The 20,503-nt window shown below is 38.9% G+C and overlaps 5 non-coding genes across 5 annotated transcripts; all 5 read right to left on the reverse strand.

The window, feature by feature from the left end:
• Nucleotides 1–9,106: 9,106 nt before the first annotated feature.
• TRNAL-CAA (transfer RNA leucine (anticodon CAA)) lies at nucleotides 9,107–9,221 on the reverse strand. The gene is made up of 2 exons: nucleotides 9,184–9,221; nucleotides 9,107–9,152 (listed from the first exon to the last, which is right to left on the reverse strand). It is a non-coding gene; the product is annotated as a tRNA-Leu (tRNA).
• A 918-nt stretch (nucleotides 9,222–10,139) lies between these two features.
• On the reverse strand, nucleotides 10,140–10,254 carry TRNAL-CAA (transfer RNA leucine (anticodon CAA)). The gene is made up of 2 exons: nucleotides 10,217–10,254; nucleotides 10,140–10,185 (listed from the first exon to the last, which is right to left on the reverse strand). It is a non-coding gene; the product is annotated as a tRNA-Leu (tRNA).
• A 1,890-nt stretch (nucleotides 10,255–12,144) lies between these two features.
• TRNAS-GCU (transfer RNA serine (anticodon GCU)) lies at nucleotides 12,145–12,226 on the reverse strand. Its single transcript has one exon. It is a non-coding gene; the product is annotated as a tRNA-Ser (tRNA).
• A 3,290-nt stretch (nucleotides 12,227–15,516) lies between these two features.
• TRNAL-CAA (transfer RNA leucine (anticodon CAA)) lies at nucleotides 15,517–15,631 on the reverse strand. The gene is made up of 2 exons: nucleotides 15,594–15,631; nucleotides 15,517–15,562 (listed from the first exon to the last, which is right to left on the reverse strand). It is a non-coding gene; the product is annotated as a tRNA-Leu (tRNA).
• Nucleotides 15,632–18,754: 3,123 nt separating this feature from the next.
• TRNAS-GCU (transfer RNA serine (anticodon GCU)) lies at nucleotides 18,755–18,836 on the reverse strand. The gene has a single exon. It is a non-coding gene; the product is annotated as a tRNA-Ser (tRNA).
• Between the last annotated feature and the right edge of the window lie 1,667 nt (nucleotides 18,837–20,503).

Genomic DNA, 20,503 nt, shown 5'->3' on the forward strand with positions numbered 1-20,503 from the left:
ACCACGAAACCGGAATTTTCGCATATAAAAAGCTTCCGCAGGCAAGCACTTATGCACTTCGCCAACAATGACGCAGCAAACATCCCAAAACTCATCAACACCGATCTAAACGGAATAATTTACACCTTCTATACCTCCATTTCCTCACAATGTTTCTTCTGCCACGAAGAGGGTCACATCAGGAAAAACTGCCCGCATATCTCTAACTCTTCTGAAAGTAATACCGAAATTCAGGCGGCACCAACCTGGGTCAGGCCAGATGCACAAAGCGAGCTGACTGTTGGAGATAGTGGGGATGCTGAAGAAACTGTCAAACAGTCTGAGATGCTCCCCACAACAAACTCTTCAGAAAAAGAAAATTCAAAGACCATAGAAGACCAGGACGCAATCTCTTCAGGAGACCGACCAACCGAAACAAGAGTTTTATCTCGGAATCAACCCCCAAGGCAGACCACGTCCAAAGCCACAAAACAGAAGACAACACACACGCCGGCAGGAAAAGAGCAAACCGCTAACAAAAACAACAGGGGCGACGAAAATAAATACAGAACACCACAGAAGATAAACGGTCAGATCTCAAACAAGTCCATCATATCACCAAGTATGGAAATAAATAAACAGCTACAAACTACTCACGATCCAAATGAAGAAGAACCCGAATTTCTGGGCACTGAAGAAGAGACCACTGTGTTTCTCACGATTCAAGTGCTTCAGAAGACGAGGAAAACGAGTATCCCTACACTAAAGGTCCTTTAACTGTGGAGAAACTACGATCCTTTCTACGGGAAGTACGCGGCTCCCCACAGAAGCTGGTGACAGCTCTGAAGTTCACCTCTAACATACCCGAGCTGATCTCACAACTTACGGGTCTGCGTTCCAAACTAAAAGGAAAGAAAGACAGAGCAGATGTGAATAGATCCAAACGCCTGTACTACTTGATTAACGGGCTTGAACAGCAATATCATCAATCAGGATGTTAACCGCCCCAAAACTTGCAAAATCCTTATCTTTATTCCTGCAGATAATGCTGACTCTTAGCATACTATCACTTAATGCAAGAGGATGCTCCTCTGCATTGCGCAATAAGCTGATCCTTCACCAGGTCCAACGACATCATGCCGACCTACTCTTCCTACAAGAAACAAATATTAAAACAGACACAAGGCCATCCTTGAAATGGACAGATTGGTCATATGTATTTCATCATTCTCCAACACAACAACATCATGGGGCAGGAGTGAGTGTCGGCCTTCATCAAAAGTCCGCCTGCAAGCTCAATGTGATAGCAGAGATCGCTGGCTACGCAATTTACGCCCGCCTGGATACACCCCAGAAGGAAACCCTGCACCTTTTTAACATCTACATGCCACAGCAAGACAGACTTGCTATCCAAATAACCAACTTCATACAAAGCCACATCTCTACTATAGATCAAGAACACATCATTCTTGCTGGCGACTTCAACTGCACTCTCGACCCAAAAATGGACAGAGTACGATGCACTGAGCACCGTACAACATTAATCAATAACCTGCAGGCCTTGATAAACAACAATGAACTGGTCGACGTATTTAGACACCAGCACCCAGAAGAAAAGTCCTACACCTGGAGATCAGCAAATACAGCATCTGAAAGACTACCTTACCAAGCCCGACTGGACAGATACTACATCCCAAAACACACCATCCCCCTGGTCAGAAGCATCACACATTTGCCATCTTATATCTCAGATCACTCCTTTATCAAATTACAGCTCTCTTTCTCACCCAATCACTACAAAAATCAAGACAAGGAATACATTTCTAAGCTGCAAGACCTGATATCCAACCTTGCCCAATCCAAAGACAGATTGGAGCCCATGAACACGTGGTGGCCTAGATTTAAAAGTAAACTGAAATCATTCTCGCAAACCTACAGCCATCAGAAAAGTCAACAAAAGCGTAATAACCTCTATCAACTTGAGCAAAGGCTGAAAAATCTCCCATCTGATAGTCAGACCTATCAGTCAACACTACAAGCCATACAAACCCACTTAGAACACTCTGCAAAAGGCGCCCTGCTCAGATCAAGATACACCCACATAAATCTATCTGATGCCCCGACCAAATACTTTTTCTCATTAGAAAACAGACATCAGAAATCAACCACCATCACTGCCATTCAGCTGCAAAACGGAAACATCACTGAAGACCCAGAGGAAATCTTCTCTGAAGTAACAAGATTTTATAGAGAAATTTACAGTTCTCAAGAAACCTCTACAAAGGCAACGGAGAAAATCCTTTCAGGACTTAAAAAAATCTCCCATACGGCCCAATGCAGTATGGAGAAACAAATCACCCTACAAGAACTCACAGCAGCATGCAAAGCCCTTTCCAAAAATAAATCACCAGGTCTGGATGGACTAACTTCTGAATTCTTCCAAACGTTTTGGGATCAACTCGGAGTGCTACTCTCTGAAATGCTTGAAGAAGCTCAATTCCATGGACTACCAGCTTCGGTCACCACCTCTGTCGCTCGACTGATTCCCAAGAAAGGAGATCGCACCAATTTACAAAACTGGCGCCCGATTTCCTTAATGAATACGGACTGTAAAATCATTTCCAAAGCCATCGCCAATAGATTAAAAGCCACTCTCCCAGATATCATCGATCACCAACAAACATGCTCTGTACCTGGAAGATCGATTCACGACAATCTACATCTGATCCGAGACCTCCTCTCCACTGCAAACAGCCAAAGAGAATTCCTAGCACTAATTAGCCTTGACCAGAAAAAGGCATTCGACAGCGTAGAACACAGCTACCTATTTCAAACCTTGAAAGCCTTTGGATATGGACCTTACATCATCGGAACAATCCATCTGCTATACAAGGAAGCCAAATTCTGCCTGAAACTCAACAACCAGCTCACCTGCCACTTTCCGTATTCCAGAGGAATAAAACAAGGCTGCCCACTCTCTGGACAACTCTATGCAATTGCCATAGAACCATTCCTTAATAAAATTGCCACCAGTATACAATCCCGACGAACGCTGCTACCAGAACCCCACCTAAATATAACCTACCCAGCATACGCAGATGACGTCACAATTGCAATACGACACGACAGTGAATTTGAAGTCATTCAAAAGGCTCATGATCTTTATGCTCAAGCATCAGGCGCAAAACTCAACCACTGTAAGACCAGCGGCCTGTGGGCTGGCAACTGGAAAACTAGAACCGACTCCCCCATCCAAGGCACATGGTCCAGCGAGGGACAGAAATACCTAGGTGTGTACCTCGGCAATACCCTCCTTTTCTCCCAGAAGAACTGGCCCGAATTGCTGAGTCGTTTCAACAAAGTACTCGGGAGATGGAGAAGCGTGTGCGCCACATCTTCGCTGAGAGGGAGAGTGCTTGTGGTCAATCATATGGCGGCAAGCGTTCTCTGGCACACCTTCAAAATTCTCACTCCACCTGCTGACTTCCTCCACCAAATCCAGGCATCTGTCCGAAGCTTCCTTTGGAACAAAACCAACTGGATGTCCTGCTCCAAACTTAGCCAACCACTTACTCACGGGGGTCAAGGGTTGGTCTCTTTAGACGACAAAATCACAGCATTCCGGATCACCTTTCTTCTTAAGACGCTGCAAACAAAATACGCACATTCCAACACTACGGATAAACTACTAGCAACAGCCACTAGAGGACTATCCCTTTCAACAATATTGAGAATGGACATGGCACCAGTACCACTCAAACTACCGCCGTTTTGTAAAGACGCACTATACCGCTGGAAAAAGCTAAACCTTCACCATAATCTTGAGAGAACATCCCTTCCCGGAATACTTTCAGAACCGCTCTTCTACAATAAAAGAATAATAGACCCTGCAAATGATGATATTCTCTTCTTCCCTACGTGGAACTGGGCAGGAATAAGAACCATAGGCGACCTCCTGACACCAAGCCTTGAATGGAAAGGATCAGAAGATTTGCCCATTAAAACCATTAATGCAAAGCAGCAACACATACATCTAAAATCAGCGATCACACAAGCTCTTCCAGACATCACTACAACTAAAGGGATTGGAAATGTCACTGGATCCTCGCTTACACCAACCTTCGTCATCACATCACCAGAAGACACGGTACCTCTGTCTCCTGCACCCTCCAAAAAAGCCTATCAGCTAATCATGTCTCGCCATGCAACCACGATTTTCCCGTCATCCACCTGCCAAGCTGTCCCTGCACCCCTCTCCACTCACCACAAGCCACCATCAAACTTTCAGTGGAACCTTCCGTACAGGACGAAATGTTCCAAATCGGACGCAGACATCCAGTGGAGACTGTGGCACAACATCCTTCCCACCCCAGTCAAGCTACAAACCTTCGGGTTACGCTCCTCAAACTACTGCCTCTTCTGCGCCACCCCAGGTACCCTGGAACACATATACCTGGCATGCCCTGTGAACAAGGAACTCGTCAAATACGCTTTGGATGCAGCAAAGCTTGCCTGCAACCACGCCCACACTCCGGAGGACTACTGGTACCTACTTCACTCTGAGCAGACAGCACACACCACCTGCAACTTCCTATTCATTGCGGCCAAGGCCGTCATTTACAACTTCTACTTGAAGCACACAAGAAGCAGTGACGACGTGCCTCCTGTCGACACATCGGCGCAACATCTGAAGTGGAGCCTACGGAGGAAGTTGCAGAGCAGACTTCTACTCGAATTCCACAGCAATAAACCAGAAACTGTGGATCATCTTACCAGCGAATGGAACAGTGGCGGTCTCCTCTTCACCATCACTGAACAGTCCATCACCTTCAACGTGTGACACTTAACATGAGAACGACCCAACCCCAAGAAACTGTCTTTTTTTTTCTTATTTCCAGAAATTAAAATATTCAAACTTTTGTATTTCTTTCTAAAAAGTTTTCTTTATCTTTCTTTTTTGCTTTGTACATAAAATGTAAATAGTTGTTGTTGAAAATGTATCTACTGTTCACGTTTTAATAAAAAAAAAAAAAAAAAAAAAAAAATAATATCTTCTGATGGTGGACAATATAGTGACAGTAAGTAGAATGAGAAAGTTGAAGTAGAGACTAAAATACAGGTGGAATTTTGATTCCACAAGCCAGAGATAACAGTGATATCCAGCTTGTTGTTGAATATGATGATGGCAGATTTAGGATCTGTTGCAGAGTACTGAATGATTCTTGTAGTCATGGGAAATCCCATAACTTTGGAAGATTGCCCACAAAAGTGCTTAGAGACATAAGGTTCCTGAATGCATATAATATGAAATAAATTTTCCGTTGCAATGAGACTGATCTCATCAGCAACGCATCTAGAGTGTTGTGCAATTTGATCTGCATGATTGTAAGTTGGAAGGGACAGTCTGGTTCGCTGCATAGCTACGCAGAGGGAGGCACACTGCTCATCTCTGGTCTCGAGATCGCTTGTACCGCTGGTTGTTCATTATGATTACCAAACGATGGCATTACCAAGAGACCTGCGAGCCAGATATCTGTGTTTAGATATCTTTCTATGTTGGGACTTTTGATTTAATCCGGAAAGAGGACTAGGATGGATGCCTGGTGTGGACCTTTATGGGGGTACCGGGTATGTTGAGCTGCTTCAGCAGGGTTTCAATTTGTTCTACTGTTGTTTCTAGGCATAGTCGGCTGATAAAAATACTGGAGGGCCTTGACCGAACAGAGAAAAAATCAATTTATCAGAGCGTGGCTTCGATTCACGGAAGTCTGGGTTATGGTCACAGCACACTTCCACTTGGCCAATCTGCTACATATTAATGTATTTAACACCTCATGTATATAATATAGTGAAATAATGATTTTCCTACTCAATTTTCCAGTACCACTGTCAAGGTAGTGAAGAAAGAAAAAAGGCATGGCATGGGGATAATTTTACAGACCGGCATGAAGTTCTATGAGCAGTGTGTAGACAGGCTGCTAGGACAGTTCATGATAATTCTCTCAACGACATATAGGAATTAAAAGCAGGAACAAAGAGATAATTATTTCTATAAGGCAATGGTTATTGCGCATCTCGAGTACCCCATACTAGAAACTTCATTTTAGAAGGATGTGGGTCTACAGAAACGTACTTGCCTCTGACTTATCTCTCAGAGATAAGTCAGAGGCTCGTATTATAATCGGTTTTTGTGACCAGAAGGATTTAAATTGCACAGAGAATACAATGGTCTGAATTCTCACAGCAGCACAAACTGGCCTTTCAATGAGTTGCCAATTCCTTGTACTATTTTCAACTAGCTAGCCTCTCCAAAATATTAATTAGTCATTTGTTTAAAATATGAGACTGCATAATATGAGACCTCTTTCAGAAAATTACAAAAACTCTTAAGTTTCCAGTCCATGAGGAAGTTGTCTTAAGGTTTCCGAATAATTTAAAGATAGGATGGATGGTTAACGATCAGAACCAGGCCATTCAGTTCAATAAATGGATTGAAAAAACGGCGATTATTTAATGCTTCCAAATGTAAAAATTTGCACCTAGGGAATAGAAATCTAGTGGTTAAAAGATAACATGGTTCGGGATGAAAAAGCCTTAAGGATTAGGATTCAGCCGGTCATGAAATTTTATAGCAGTACAAACAGGTGGCTTGGAAAGCACATTGTATCCTGTGTGTCATATACAGGCTGATTCACTACCAGTGCGACAAACTTGCAGGAGGTGTAGGGGGCACAAAGACGAATCGGAATCACATAGCATTGCAGGGTCCGAAATGCCTTCGTCATGCGGGAGATCGCTTGAACAAAGAAGCAAAGAAAAAGAACAGAAACAGCAACTCGTTAGTGTAACAGAAATCATTTTAATGACAAGTTTTACATTGGCAAAAAGAAGAACAGAAGGTGATACAGAAGGTGTTCGAAAGTTCGACCAGAAGCAGTCACACAGGCTTCACAGCGCCGCCGCATGGAATCCCTAACGTTCTGGAAGATTCCTGGCGTGTCTCGAATCTCCCCGGCAGCTATAGAGATGCGAGCGACGAGGTCTTCAGCTGAATCAACGGAGGTCTCGTACACCAATGTCTTCATTTGACCCCAACAGAAGAAGTCCAGGCATGATAGGTCCGGCGATCTAGCAGGCCAATGAACCGGACCACCACGACCTATCCAATGCTGTCCAAATGTAACGTTTAGGTGTTGGCGGACGTCATTGGTGTAATGTGGGGGGAGCCCCATCATGCTGGAACCACATTGAGCGGCGCAACGACTGAGGAACATGTGCTTCTTCAATAAGTTCGGGCAGGACTTGTTGTAGAAAGTTCAAGTATGCCCTACCGTCCAGACTAGGGGGCAGAAGGTACGGTCCAATGAGGTGGTCTCCAACAATGCCGGCCCAAACATTGACAGAGAAACGGCGTTGAGTTGCACGTGTTCTCGTACCATGGGGGATCTCCAAAGCCCACAAATGGGCGTTATGTTGATTGGAGGTTCCCTCTTTTGTGAAACTTGCCTCATCCGTGAACAATACGGACGCAGCACATGCACTGTCTGCCGCACTCTGTTCAAGAAACCAAGTAGCAAAAGTCCTCCGGAGTGGATAATCCGCAGGCTCCAATGATTGGACGCGTTGCAGATGGTATGAACTCATTTGGTTTGTTGACAGTATCCTCCATACAGTGGATTGGGAAATACCCAATCGTTGGCCTATCGCTCGAGTACTCGTACTCGGATTGCCTTCTGCAAGACGTAGGACATTCTCCTCATTGTCTGGATTCATGGTACCTCTCGTGAAACAACCAGTCTCACGTAACCTTTTGTGCACACGTGCGAAAATCGTATGATGAGGAGCACGCCTGTGCGGGAAACGTTCCTGGTACAAGCGCAGAGCGGCGCGCCCGTTACAGTCCGCAGCTCCATACGCGAGGTGCATGTCGGCCAGTTCAACGTTTGAATACTCGTCCATCCTACTGGCTCGGGAACTGGTTCGCAAATGCTGACTTCCAGCGGGATCGCTGTTCACGCGACCTCCCGTTCAACGTCCTCTACCGCATGACGAAGGCATTTCGGACCCTGCAATGCTATATGATTCCGATTCGTCTTTGTGTCCCCTATACCTCCTGCAAGTTTGTCGCACTGGTAGTGAATCACCCTGTATACAGGACCTTTACGAATAGAGGAAAGGAAGTCTTTATCTCTCTGCATATAAGTCATTGGTCTTATACAGAGATATAATGAATATTGAATATTGTGTTCAGGTCTGGAAGCTATACTTGAAGAAGGATTTAGCGCTTCTAATAAGTGGCTCAAAAGAGGGCAAACACGTGAATTGAAGGAGTTAAATTTTCACTAATAAAAAGGAGAACTCGGGGCACAAATACTAAATTTTGTGACTAATAGACGAATACATGAATTTTATCTTCGGGCATCGTGTTCTAAATCATTGAAACAAATTCGCTGCCTTGTTGGCCGAGGCAGAGAGTGCGGTAAAGATCAAAGCAAATTTAGATATCCTCTTTTTTGGCAACGGAGAAGGCATGAATAGTAAAGATTTATTTTATTTTATTTTTTATTTATCTATTTATTTTATTATTTTTTTTCTTTCTTTTAGCTTGAATGAAACGGCCCCTTTCCTAGCATTATTCTGCCATTATAATACTAATAGTAAGGCAAAAATGGACATATACATTATTAAAAGGGTAATAAAAGGTAAACCGCAGCCATTATCAACCCACTGCAGGATGGAAGTCTCCTTAACAATTTCATGCTGAGGAAATATGGACCATAATCTACCACGCTGGTCCAGTGCGGGTTGGCAGATCGACCGTATTTAACAGTCAGGGGCTTGAACCCCGGTCTACTCGGCTACGGAGCCGTCTCTATATTAGCTTTAATTTATTCCAGTATGTACATTATTTAGTTTTTACTTCTTATCTAAGAAAAGCAATTGCTCTTATCCCATATATGCTTTTCTGGGCAATCATTGTAAACAAGTTGATTCTCTGGAAGAAATAGGCGGACACAGTAATAAAAATAAGAGATTTTTATTAAAAAATGGAAAAAGTGAAAACATACTATTGAGCATTAGAGAAATTAAATTGAACATTTTGTATACTAATGGAAAAAGAACTTTTTGTCAGGAGTGGGATTCGAACCCACGCCCACAAACGTGGACCAGAAATCACAACCACATTTAATGGAAGGAATAATCCTTGAGTCTGGCACCTTAGACCACTCGGCCATCCTGACAGGGCGAAAATTATATGTTCTCTTAATGAATGAATGTATGCTGAATTTTAACCAAATAGGATTTCGTGCTCAGACCCGTTAAGTTCAGAGTCTTTATTCCCAACACTCTTAGGGAATCTCATGAACAATATTTTACAGTTTACAGCTATTAATTTTAATAGTTAATCAAGCTTAAAATATTAAATAACTGCTTGAATGTAATGAATTTATTAAAATTGGAGCTTCTGTCATTTATTAGGATTGAGGTGTATAATGCTTTGAATGGTTTGAGCAAAATCAATGCTGATGGGATTTTTCTTCTTTCTCAGATTATGCACTTGAGGACCATAAATTCAGATTGAGGAAAGACAATTGCAGAATAGACGGCCGGAAATATGCCTTAAGCCAGTGGGAGGTTGATTGCTGGAACAAATTTCCATCTGTCGTTGTGGAAAAATAAATTCAAGGAAGAACAGAGCTTTTGAAGCGAAATCGGAGAGGCTCTTTTTTGGCAATGGATAAAGGCATGAATTGTAAAGATTTTTTAAAATTTATTTTATTTTTTTTCTGGTTGAATGAAATGCCTATTTTCTAGAATTATTTAGCCTTTACAATACTAATACTAATGCAAAAAATGTGAAATATAAACTATTAAAAGGGTAATATTAGCTTTAATTATTTTTTATTCCAGTATGTACTTTATTTATCTTTAGCTTATTCTCTTAAAAGTAATTGTTCTCATCCCATGTAGTACTTTCTGGGCAATCAGACTGTACACAAGTTGTTTCTTTGGAACAAATAGGCGGACTTAGTAATAAAAATAAGAGAACGAAGATCAGAAGTTGAAATATCTGATTTATATCAATAAAGGGACAACAAGTAATGAACATTGATGAAATCAAATTGAACATTAAATCGAAAAGTAATAAAACTCATTCATGTCAGGAGTGGGATTCGAACCCACGCCCACCTATGTGGACCAGAAATCACAACCACATTCGGTGGAAGGAATAATCCTTGAGTCTGGCGCCTTAGACCGCTCGGCCATCCTGACAACTTGGCAACTACAATCACATTCCCTTACTGAATGAATGCTTGCAAACATGTAACCAAACAGGATCACTATTAATTTAAGGTTAGTTATTCTCAAACTTTTTATCTTCGGGATTCTCTTGAACAATAATTGTAGAGTTTACAGCAAAACCCCTTTTAATAGGTGATAAATTTAAAGAAAATAATAACTTCTTGAAGGTAATGAAATAGTAAAATTAAAATTCAAATTCAAATCTAAATAAAATTCAAATTTAAATTTAAAATTAAAAAAAATCTTAAGAGTAATAAGAGTAATTAGATCTTAAGAGTAATAAGAATAGTTAGATCTTAAGAGTAATATTCAGAATAATATTAAAATGTAATTCTTGTAACATAATACCATAAAAAAAATTTGACACATGGGATTATATCGCTGAGACTTGTATCAAAAAATTAAACATTTTATCAGGAAAAAAATACGGAAAATTAACGTTACAATTAAGCAGTTATACTTGGGGAGATTCCAAGGGGAGATAACAAGGTTACCTTAAAATTCAAAATAAGTGAATTCTTTAAAAAAATAAGAAAGAAACCAAGCAGAACTTCAGGAAACACCTTTTGCAAATGGTTATGCAAATGGTTTAAAATCCGATAATACCTGCAAGGACTATTGCCCATTTTTTGGATTCACGTCTAATGGTTGTATGTTAGGTTTATTTTCATGTTTGTTTCCTGTATAACTTGAATAATTAAACACTCACTCATAAGGAGCACACCAGTCTTGGGATGTGTATGTTCAGGCCGCAAGGAGTCAGAACGAGATGTTTCCTAAAAAATCATTTATGAACTATACAGTGTTTAATCATTACACTTAGCTTATTACAGTGTAATATGTAAATTACGTTAAAGAAGGAGATTCAGAGAAATGACAATTAAAAAAAAAATTGGGATTCGAACCCATGTGGTAAAACCCTAATGAATTAGCATTCAATCGCCTTAACCAACCCCTCAACCACCTGATCCATTGTTAGTTCCTTCGGGCTTCGCTGAAGCCCAAATTTCATAGCTACTCACCCAAACGGTTTGTATGGAGCAGAGCTAATCTTTGTAATCACAGTTCGATCTAGAGCGGAATTTCAAGTTGCCATGCTTATTTTTCTAAATTAAGTTCAAAGTGTTTCTGTTGTTACATTTCCCCAAATAAGTTTTAAAATATATTATGGTGGTTAGTATCGATTAATCAAGTATTATATCCAATTGTCGGAATCGTAGTTTGCAACTTTTACTTTGGTTTAAACTCACTGGAAAGCTCCCTCGATCCGAAGACTGGTTTAGTTTCTGTAGGTATCAACGTAAGTTCGTTGTATAAGTTTAGCCTCTAGATGTACGCTGTCATATTGAAAGCCATAGGATAGCCCTCTGATCTTCCGAAATTGTGCAGAACTATATATTTTCCTATAAAGGTTGTCAGCATCTAATGTGGAATTCATTTGAGAAGTGTGCATGGAGTGATGTGCAAAATGAAAGAGAAAACAGTTTCAGAGGAGAATGATAGTTGCATATCATATGAGGAAAATGTGTTTAAATTCCTCATACAATAACCGGCTGTAATTAAAATTGTAAATATACTTATAAAAATATAAATTTCTTTGTATATATTTAATTCTCAGCATGCAGTCTAATAGTATCTTGATTAAATAAAATTCGGCCTTCCAAGTGTAAAAACCTGAGGTAAAACCTCTGAGCTAAACAATGAACCTTTTCGAGATAAATACTGATTCCAGAAGAACTGAGTTTGTGAAAGAACCCTTATATGACATGGGCATTTGTGTGCCATCAGGTAGAGAATATTAAACAACGATCTGGTTCGCATTATGAATTTCAAAGGGAATAAAAAATATTCAAAAGGACATGACGAGGATGGGATTCGAACCCACGCGGGGAAACCCCAATGGATTAGCAGTCCACCGCCTTAACCGCTCGGCCACCACGTCTGCTTCGCTGAGTTTTCTTTTCTCCTAAGCACATCTTCAGGAAACATCCGAAAAGATTGTTGCTTGAACTACATGAAAGGACATGAAATTTTAAATGTTTCTTTAAGCTTTAAGGAGAGAGGATGGGACAAGCTGATGTGGAGCATCTTCAGTCTATAATACGATTATCTCTTCTAACTCTTATAATATTCATGCGGTTGGTAGTAAAATATAAATAGTTAACAATATAAGAGTATTCGTAAGCATGCAGAATCCTTTCTGCATGCTTACGAATACCTAAGTGAATACCTAAATGAAGGTATTCACTGATTGCACTGTGCTTGATTCTCTCAATAGTCGCTACCTTCATTCACCTTCGACTCTTTGACGTATCTGGAAAGCAAAAGAATATAGTTATGAACTGGAAAATTTGTTGAATGCACAACAAGAGTCACAGCACAGATTGTAAATGTTGTCCTTCATGAAAACCTTTGCGATGTATATGCGCTAAAAACTGTTCAACCCCCATCCCTCCTTATATATATAATCTTTCAGTATTATTGGAGTTTTCATTCGTGGGAATGCCCTTTCAGTTATATGTTGGTATAAAATGTAAATAATTGTGAAGATTCTTTGCAGCTGAAGCTGCAATGAAATGCTGAATTTTTGATAATGTTTATGTGTGCGTTTTGTGCAGTGTACTGTAAATGGCTTAGTTTCTGGGGGTGGGGGAATATTACACATAATCTGATCACATTACTCCTTTGTACAAAGAAATTGAAGGCAGATATTGTAAAAAATGAGAACTACTTTTCATTTCGATCACCTCCGTTGTGCGATTTTTGCTTGAAAAACCAGTGATTTGTTTCCAAAGAGAAAATAGCAATGGTAAATCGACAAGGATTGTGCATACACATGCACAAATAATGGAGAACAAAACATACTGATCAATAGGAAAGTTTTCGATGTAATGTCGATTTTTGTTTAATAGACGATATCCTTTTATCCCGATTACAGTATGAGCGATGCAGTATGCTTTTATAAGAGCATTAAAGACAAATTTTTGAAACATTAAAGGGATTAACTCTGCATAAAACTCATATTGCTTCATTTGGTGGTTTTTTTAAAAAAAAACAAGCATAGGAATGAGGAGATTACTGCTGTTTTAATGTATGTCCGTTACTGCACGATTTCATCATTTTTTAATGGAAAAGAACATTGTATGAAAGATCGAGACACGAATGGGAAAAAATCAAAATTAAGTTCAAAAACGACTTAGTTGACCGCGGTTTCGATCTACACACTTCTGGGTTATGGTCCCAGCAGGCTTCCACTGCGCCACTCTGTTATATAGGAATGTATTGAACATCTCATATAAAGATTTTCCTCCTCAATTTGACAGACAGTACCGCAGTCAAGGTATTAGGAAAGAAAAATGGCGTGTAGAAACGGACATGATATTCTCTGAGCAGTGTGTAGATACCGCTCAGAGAACGAGAGAGCAAAAATTCAAGTTCACAAAGGATGGTTGCAGGATAGGTGCGCGGAAGTTTACCTTTAACCAGTGAGGTGGTAGATTGTTGGAACAAGCTTCGATCTGTTGTGGTGGAAGTGGATGAGTTGAACAAAGTCAAATTGTGTTTTTTATTGAAGTGTTAAAGACCATAAATGGATTGAGTTAATTAAATGTTGATGGCATCTTAACTCTTGGTCGAAGGACACACACACATAACAGGACATCAAGTGAAATTCGTGGATGGGAGCATACATGAGAGAAAATTTGCATGAAGCAAAAGTGTATTTGACTGTTCGAACAAACATCGATTGGTGTGAATGAGTAGTTTGAATGAATAAATTGAAGGAAAGTCAGACGAATTATCAGAGGGTGGAAGAAGTAGCGATGATGTTTTTATATTTTTGCTATGATGTATATTCTTGCCTCTTCGTATCGCTTTCCACTACTAATGTACAGTTCTATCTGGAAGTGGAGAAAGACGAGTTTTGAAACAGGGTGCTTCACATTCTTTCGCATTGCGATTTTCGAAGTGATATATTGAATAGGTACATACTCGATTATTGACACTGTCCTTCATTAACGTCTAGCGATAATCGTAAAAGGAGGTTGCGTGATGGAAACAGAAGAGCTTGAAGAACACATTCTAACTCCTTTCTTTCATTTCATTGCTAAATCTCACTAATAAATTATTAAAATTCAAATGCTTATCCAAATAACTGTCTTATATTGCATCGGTTACTGTACTCATTTGCAAAAAAAAAGGATGTTACCGAAAGAAAATAGGGTGGCTCATTGGAAGTATGCTGGTCAGATTACCCAGAGATATGTCGATCAAATCACGCACTGCTAACCATATTATATATATATATATATATATATATTTGTGTGTGTTGGTTTATTTATTCGTTTTTAAGCACTCTCCTATTGGTAAAGTGCCATCAATATGTACATCCGGCTGCCCTCATATATAATAAACTCTCAATTCCCGAACCTTTAAAATCGAGCACATTTTCCAAAAGTAAATAAATAAACTAAATGTTTTACAATACTGAAATATTAAAAAAGCGACGCGGCGCTCATATTTAAATCTGTTTTTTTTTTTGCGCCCAGAAATAATTAAATTGCACAGATAATGCAATGGTCCGAATTAATGCTTCTATTGAGTTCGGGTCTGGACGCCATATTTGAAGAAAGATATAGCGATTCTAATATGTAGTTCAAAGGAGAGTAAACTGATCAATTCAGGGTGTTAAATTTTTATTGATAAAAGGGAGAAGGAAAAGGGGCACAAATACTAAATGTTGGGGACTAATAGACAGATACATGACGTTTACCTTCCGGCATGGTGTTCTAAATCATTGAAACGAATTGGCTGCCCTGTTGGCCAAGACAGAGTGAGGTTAAGGTTAAAGCGAAATTGGATAGCGTATTTTTTGGAAACGGAGAATGCATGAATGGCAAAGATACTTTATTTAGCTTTAACTTATTCTCTAAGAAAAATAATAATTCTCATCCCATTTAGCCTTACTGTGCAGGACTTGGCTCATTATGGTCTTAGTCGCCCTTGCGCCATAAAAATCAAAATCAAATCAAATCAACCTTTCTGGGAAATCAGATTGTATACAAGTTGTTTCTCTGGAAGAAATAGGAGGACTTAGTAACAAAATACGAGAGTGAAGATGAAGATCAGAAAGTATAATATCTGATTTATATCAATAAAGGGAATACAAAGTAATGAAAACTAGAGAAATGAAATTGAACAATTTGCATACTAATCGAAAAAAAATTATTTCTCTGTCAGGAGTGGGATTCGAACCCACGCCCACATATGTGGACCAGAAATCACAACCACATCCTGTGGAAGGAATAATCCTTGAGTCTGGCGCCTTAGACCGCTCGGCCATCCTGACAGTGTGGCAACTAACATCATGTTCCCTTACTGAATGAATGCTTGCAAACGTGTAATTAAATAGGATTACGTGCACATCCCCATTAATTTGTATAATTTGTATTAATTAAGAATAATATTAAAATGTAATTCTTCTAACATAATACTATAAAAAACTTTGACACATGTGGCTTTGTTGCTCGATTGTATCAAAACATATTTAACCATGAAAATAATACGGCAAATTAATGTTACAATTAGGGAGTTATATTTGGTAAGGGCCGATTCTACTACCTAAATACAAGGCCACCTTAACATGCAAAAAAAAAAAAAAAAAATTGCATTCTTAGAAGTAAGAAAGAAATACGTGCAAGGACGATTGTATGCCAGGTTTAGTTTCATGTTTGCTTTCTGTTATCACTTCAATAATTATTCAATTATATAATTAAACGCTCACTCAGAAGGAGAACACCAGTTTTGGGATGAGTTTTTTCAGATCGTAATTGGAGTAAGAGCGAGATTCTTAATAAATAAATCACTTAGGAACTATAGAACATTAATGGAAGATCAACCAGCGTAGTTTAAATATGTAGGATTCGTATAAATAACATATATCAGAGAGAGAGAGTGAGAGAATTAAAAGAGGAACAAGGCTAATATAATTCACAGAAGAAAAAGGACTATACAAAATGAACAGCTTTTTTGCAAAAAAAAAAGAAAAAAGGTAAATGGTATTAAAAAAAAACTATGGAGAAGTGACAATGGTGAACAGAAATTTCAGAAAAAAATGTGCTTTAAAAACAAGGGAAATTTATTGGAGGACACTCTGAAAAATATATCAGTGACTAGTGCGTGTGTGTTATGTAAATTAAGTATATTCTATGTGCTAGATTTGTCTGCTTGCTGGACGAAAAAACTCCAGCTGCCCATAGAAAAAAAAGGATGCAATTATTTCCTGAGACTAAGTGGGCCACGTTTTGAAATAAGCCCCTAAAATTGCTTGCATCATTGATGGAATGGAATCTGGACCTCTTCCACCCGAATAAGGAGGACGGTATTTATCTGCATCGTGCTACACGCAAGGCTCAGTGGCTAGAGAAATATGTTTTCATTGCAGAAGTTCAGGAATAACACTTCCTAAGAAGGGAATACGAAACAGTCAATAGAACGGATTGTTTTTATTATCAATTGATAATAATAAAATATATTATTAACAATTTAAACGTTGATAAATCTGATATTTTTCGATTGATGATGAAATGCAATTTTTTGGAATATATGTCACGATCAATTTTCTAATTCTGTTATTTAACTTCTTAATTTTTGTAATTTTTTACAATAGTCTAACATAATTTTTAGAATTTGTATCTGGCTCAATCTAAATACACTGAAATTGGTGCAGCAGTTTAAAGTCTGCGCAGTTGGGAAGGTTGTTATGTACAGTACAAACTGTACATAACAATCTTCCGAAATTGTGCAGAACTATATATTTTCCTATAAAGATTGTCAGCAGCTAATGTGGAATTCATTTGAGAAGTGTGCATGGAGCGATTGTAAAATGAAAGCGGAAACAGAGTATGAGAGGAGAATGATAGTTGCATGTCATATGGGTAAAATGTCTATGAAGCTATTGCTTAGGAATTAAACCTTCCCGTCGAGACAATTCCCAACAATTTGCAGAAATGGAACCGTAGAAGCGACAGTGAGAGCAAGACACGGAGGGTTACCTGAACGCCCCAGCGAACCTCAATTACAACTGACAGCAGCCACAGGCAAACCTTTGTGTTTTTACAAACCCAGAGAGTATTCCATGAACTTCCACGAAAGACCTGAAGCCAACTCTTTGTTTACATTTTTTTGAATCTGTTTCTTTTTGTATCTCATTAATGACGTGGTAAAAATATTCATTGAAAATGAGATGGAAAAAAATAAATATTTTTACACATTAATGAAAAAATGATTCATTTAAGTAATGATTAGTAACTAATGATGAAGTAAGCATAGATGCTTATCTTCATATTGATTAAAGCTCTAAGGGGAGGGAGCACGTTCCCATCTGCTTGAGCCCTTTGATCCTTTAAATCCTTAGAAGGATTCAAAGGATGAAGTGAGTTGCTTGCGCGTATCTGGATCAATTATGTAATTAACCGATAAAAAATATTTTTTCGGATTAACATCACAATTGGGCTAAATTTATTGGTTTTTAGAGCAAATATTTCTTGCACTGAATTTAATTAGCATCTAATATGCATAAAATAACACAAGTAAGGGAAGTACTTGTACAGTTAACAATGTATTGGTCTTGGAATAAGGTTGGAGTTCAATCCAGTCTATGGATTTAGGTTAATGTTCCCTTCTCCTCTCTATGCTGCAGTGGATTGAAAATGGCTGATGATGATGATGATGATTTATTTATTAAATGTTTGTTCGGTTTCTGTTCACATTGTTGATGTCATTACTAAATCCAAATCGAAAAGAAATTTGGAATGAATTTCACTTTTGTGAGAAAGTATTTCAATTTTTTCAACATCATTATTTTGCAAACAAACGAACCTCGAATATTTTCATAAACATAAAATACGAGTTAAATTTCTATCAGCAAATAAATCAGTCATAACAGTAAGAAAAAACTTCCATGTTTCTTCCTCATTAGAATGAACTTACGAACAACCACTTCTTAAAATAGAGAAAGCAAAATAAAAAATATATATATTGCGAGAAATTGAAAAAAAAAAACGATTATTTTTTACGGATTTGATGGGTTGTTTCAGGGAGCAATTTATTTCGATTATGTGAGTGAACGTGCTTGTCCTACTGCAGATGAAGGTTGAAAGAATTGATCTCTTCCATAATTCGATGTTCCTTGTACATTTTAATGCTTTTGGAATTCCTGTTTATAAGCGAGATGCGCAATAAATTTTCAACAGATACTTGGAGGAACAGAGCACTGTCTGAAAAGTGTGGACACACAGAAGTATGATGAGCTAAACAATGAATCCTTTTCGAGATAAATACTGACTCCAGAAGGATTATGTTTGTGAAAAAATTCGTACGAGACATGCACACGTATGTGCAATCAGGTACCGAAGACTATACAACGATCTGGTTCTCATTATGAATTTCAAAAAGATAAAGAAATATGACACGACGAGGATGGGAATCGAACCCACGCGGGGATACCCCAATGGATTAGCAGTCCATCGCCTTAACCACTCGACCACCTCGTCTGTTTTCTTCGTATTCGTATCTCTTAAACACACTTTGGAGATAGGATGGGAAAAGCTTATGTGGTGTAATTTCAAATACAATAAGACATTACTTCATAATTTGTACCCATACAGGTTTATCTTTTTATCCATAATATGTATATCTTAGTACAAATTACGGAAGTAGATATGAAACGTGTATTATCTGCACCGTAATAATGGTTGAATATGGTCATAGATGGCAATAATGTCGGATAGGGAACAAGTTCAATGTTGTTTGTCTGCCTCCCGCTTCTCTCTCTCTTTTAGTAATGGAATATATGTAGAACATTATACGTTAGATTAAAGAATTTTAAAATGAACAAGACTCATTTTCAAGATAGTAGCATATGTATGATATTTGAAACTGGTCATTCATTAATTACTAAAATATCGGTATATTCTTAATGGAGAAGTGATAGAGACATAATTTTGGTATTAGGGGATGAATGACCAGTTTCAAATTTCATACATATTTCAAAAATCTGCAATTTTTAATTTTTCTGGCCACAGACCTAAAATATAAGAAATTTCCATTCCAATTTCATGAAAAAGCTACAGATGCCGACATGTCTATGTTCCAGTACACATCAAATTCCTCCATTACGGAAAAATATTTCTGTAAAAATAATTCTTAAAATTTCTACGCGTACAGGTTTCTATGTTTATCCATAATACGTATATCCTATTATAAACACGAGCGAAATAATGAATGAAATAAAAAGACTTTGCAAAGCGTAGTTTCGTTTTCGGGACCTCTGGAATATGGGGCCTAGTACACTTAAGCAAAAAATTTATTTATTCCTTTGGAACCATTCGACACCTTGTTTGATCCAACAGAAGTCAAGTATCTTGGCGTTATCCTTGACAGAAACCTCAACTTCATACCGCATCTTAGTTACCTCAGAGTAAAATTTAGGAAATATTCCGGCCTATTCGCTAGAGTTACACGCAGAGACTGGGGTCTGAAGAAGAGGGCGCTCGCCATCCTCTACAAGGCATTCTTCTCATCCCGGCACTGGCTTATGCAGCGGGAGCTTGGTACGCTAAGGCAAGCACTGCTGTTAACAGAAGGAAATTGGAAACCATCCATCGAATAATTCTTCTCACAACAACCAGAGCATGCTGCACGGTGAGCACCCATGCTCTCCAGGTCCTTGCGGGATGTCTCCCTCTGGACTTGGAGATTGTCGGTCGTGGGCTGCTGCACCAACACGCCAAAAGAAGGGTAATCACACATTTGGGATACACTACGGACCCAACTCTGACTAGACCACAGGAAAAAAGACGTCTTACAGACCACATGAGAACAGTGTGGCAGAATCGGTGGAATGACTCCACTAAAGGCCGCATAACTAGAAGCTTCATACCAGACATTGGACGTGTTTACCCTATTTCCCCGACCTGGTACTCTCCTGGACTTCATACCACTTACCTGCTGACAGGGCATGGCTCCTTCAGGAAGAAGCTACACGATTTTGGAATCTCGGACATAGCGCAGTGTAGATGCGGACAAGAAGAAACTTGGGAGCACCTGCTCTATGAATGTAATATATATGAAGACCTCCGTGGCCTGCTGTTTACCAAACTACGCTCCATCCTTAGAAATCAGGGGACATAGTGCTGCAGGAAGAAGAAAACTATAAGGC

This window comes from Mastigoproctus giganteus, chromosome 3 (genome assembly GCF_048544385.1).
Source record: "Mastigoproctus giganteus isolate SK-2022 chromosome 3, ASM4854438v1, whole genome shotgun sequence".
Lineage (NCBI taxonomy): Eukaryota > Metazoa > Arthropoda > Arachnida > Uropygi > Thelyphonidae > Mastigoproctus > Mastigoproctus giganteus.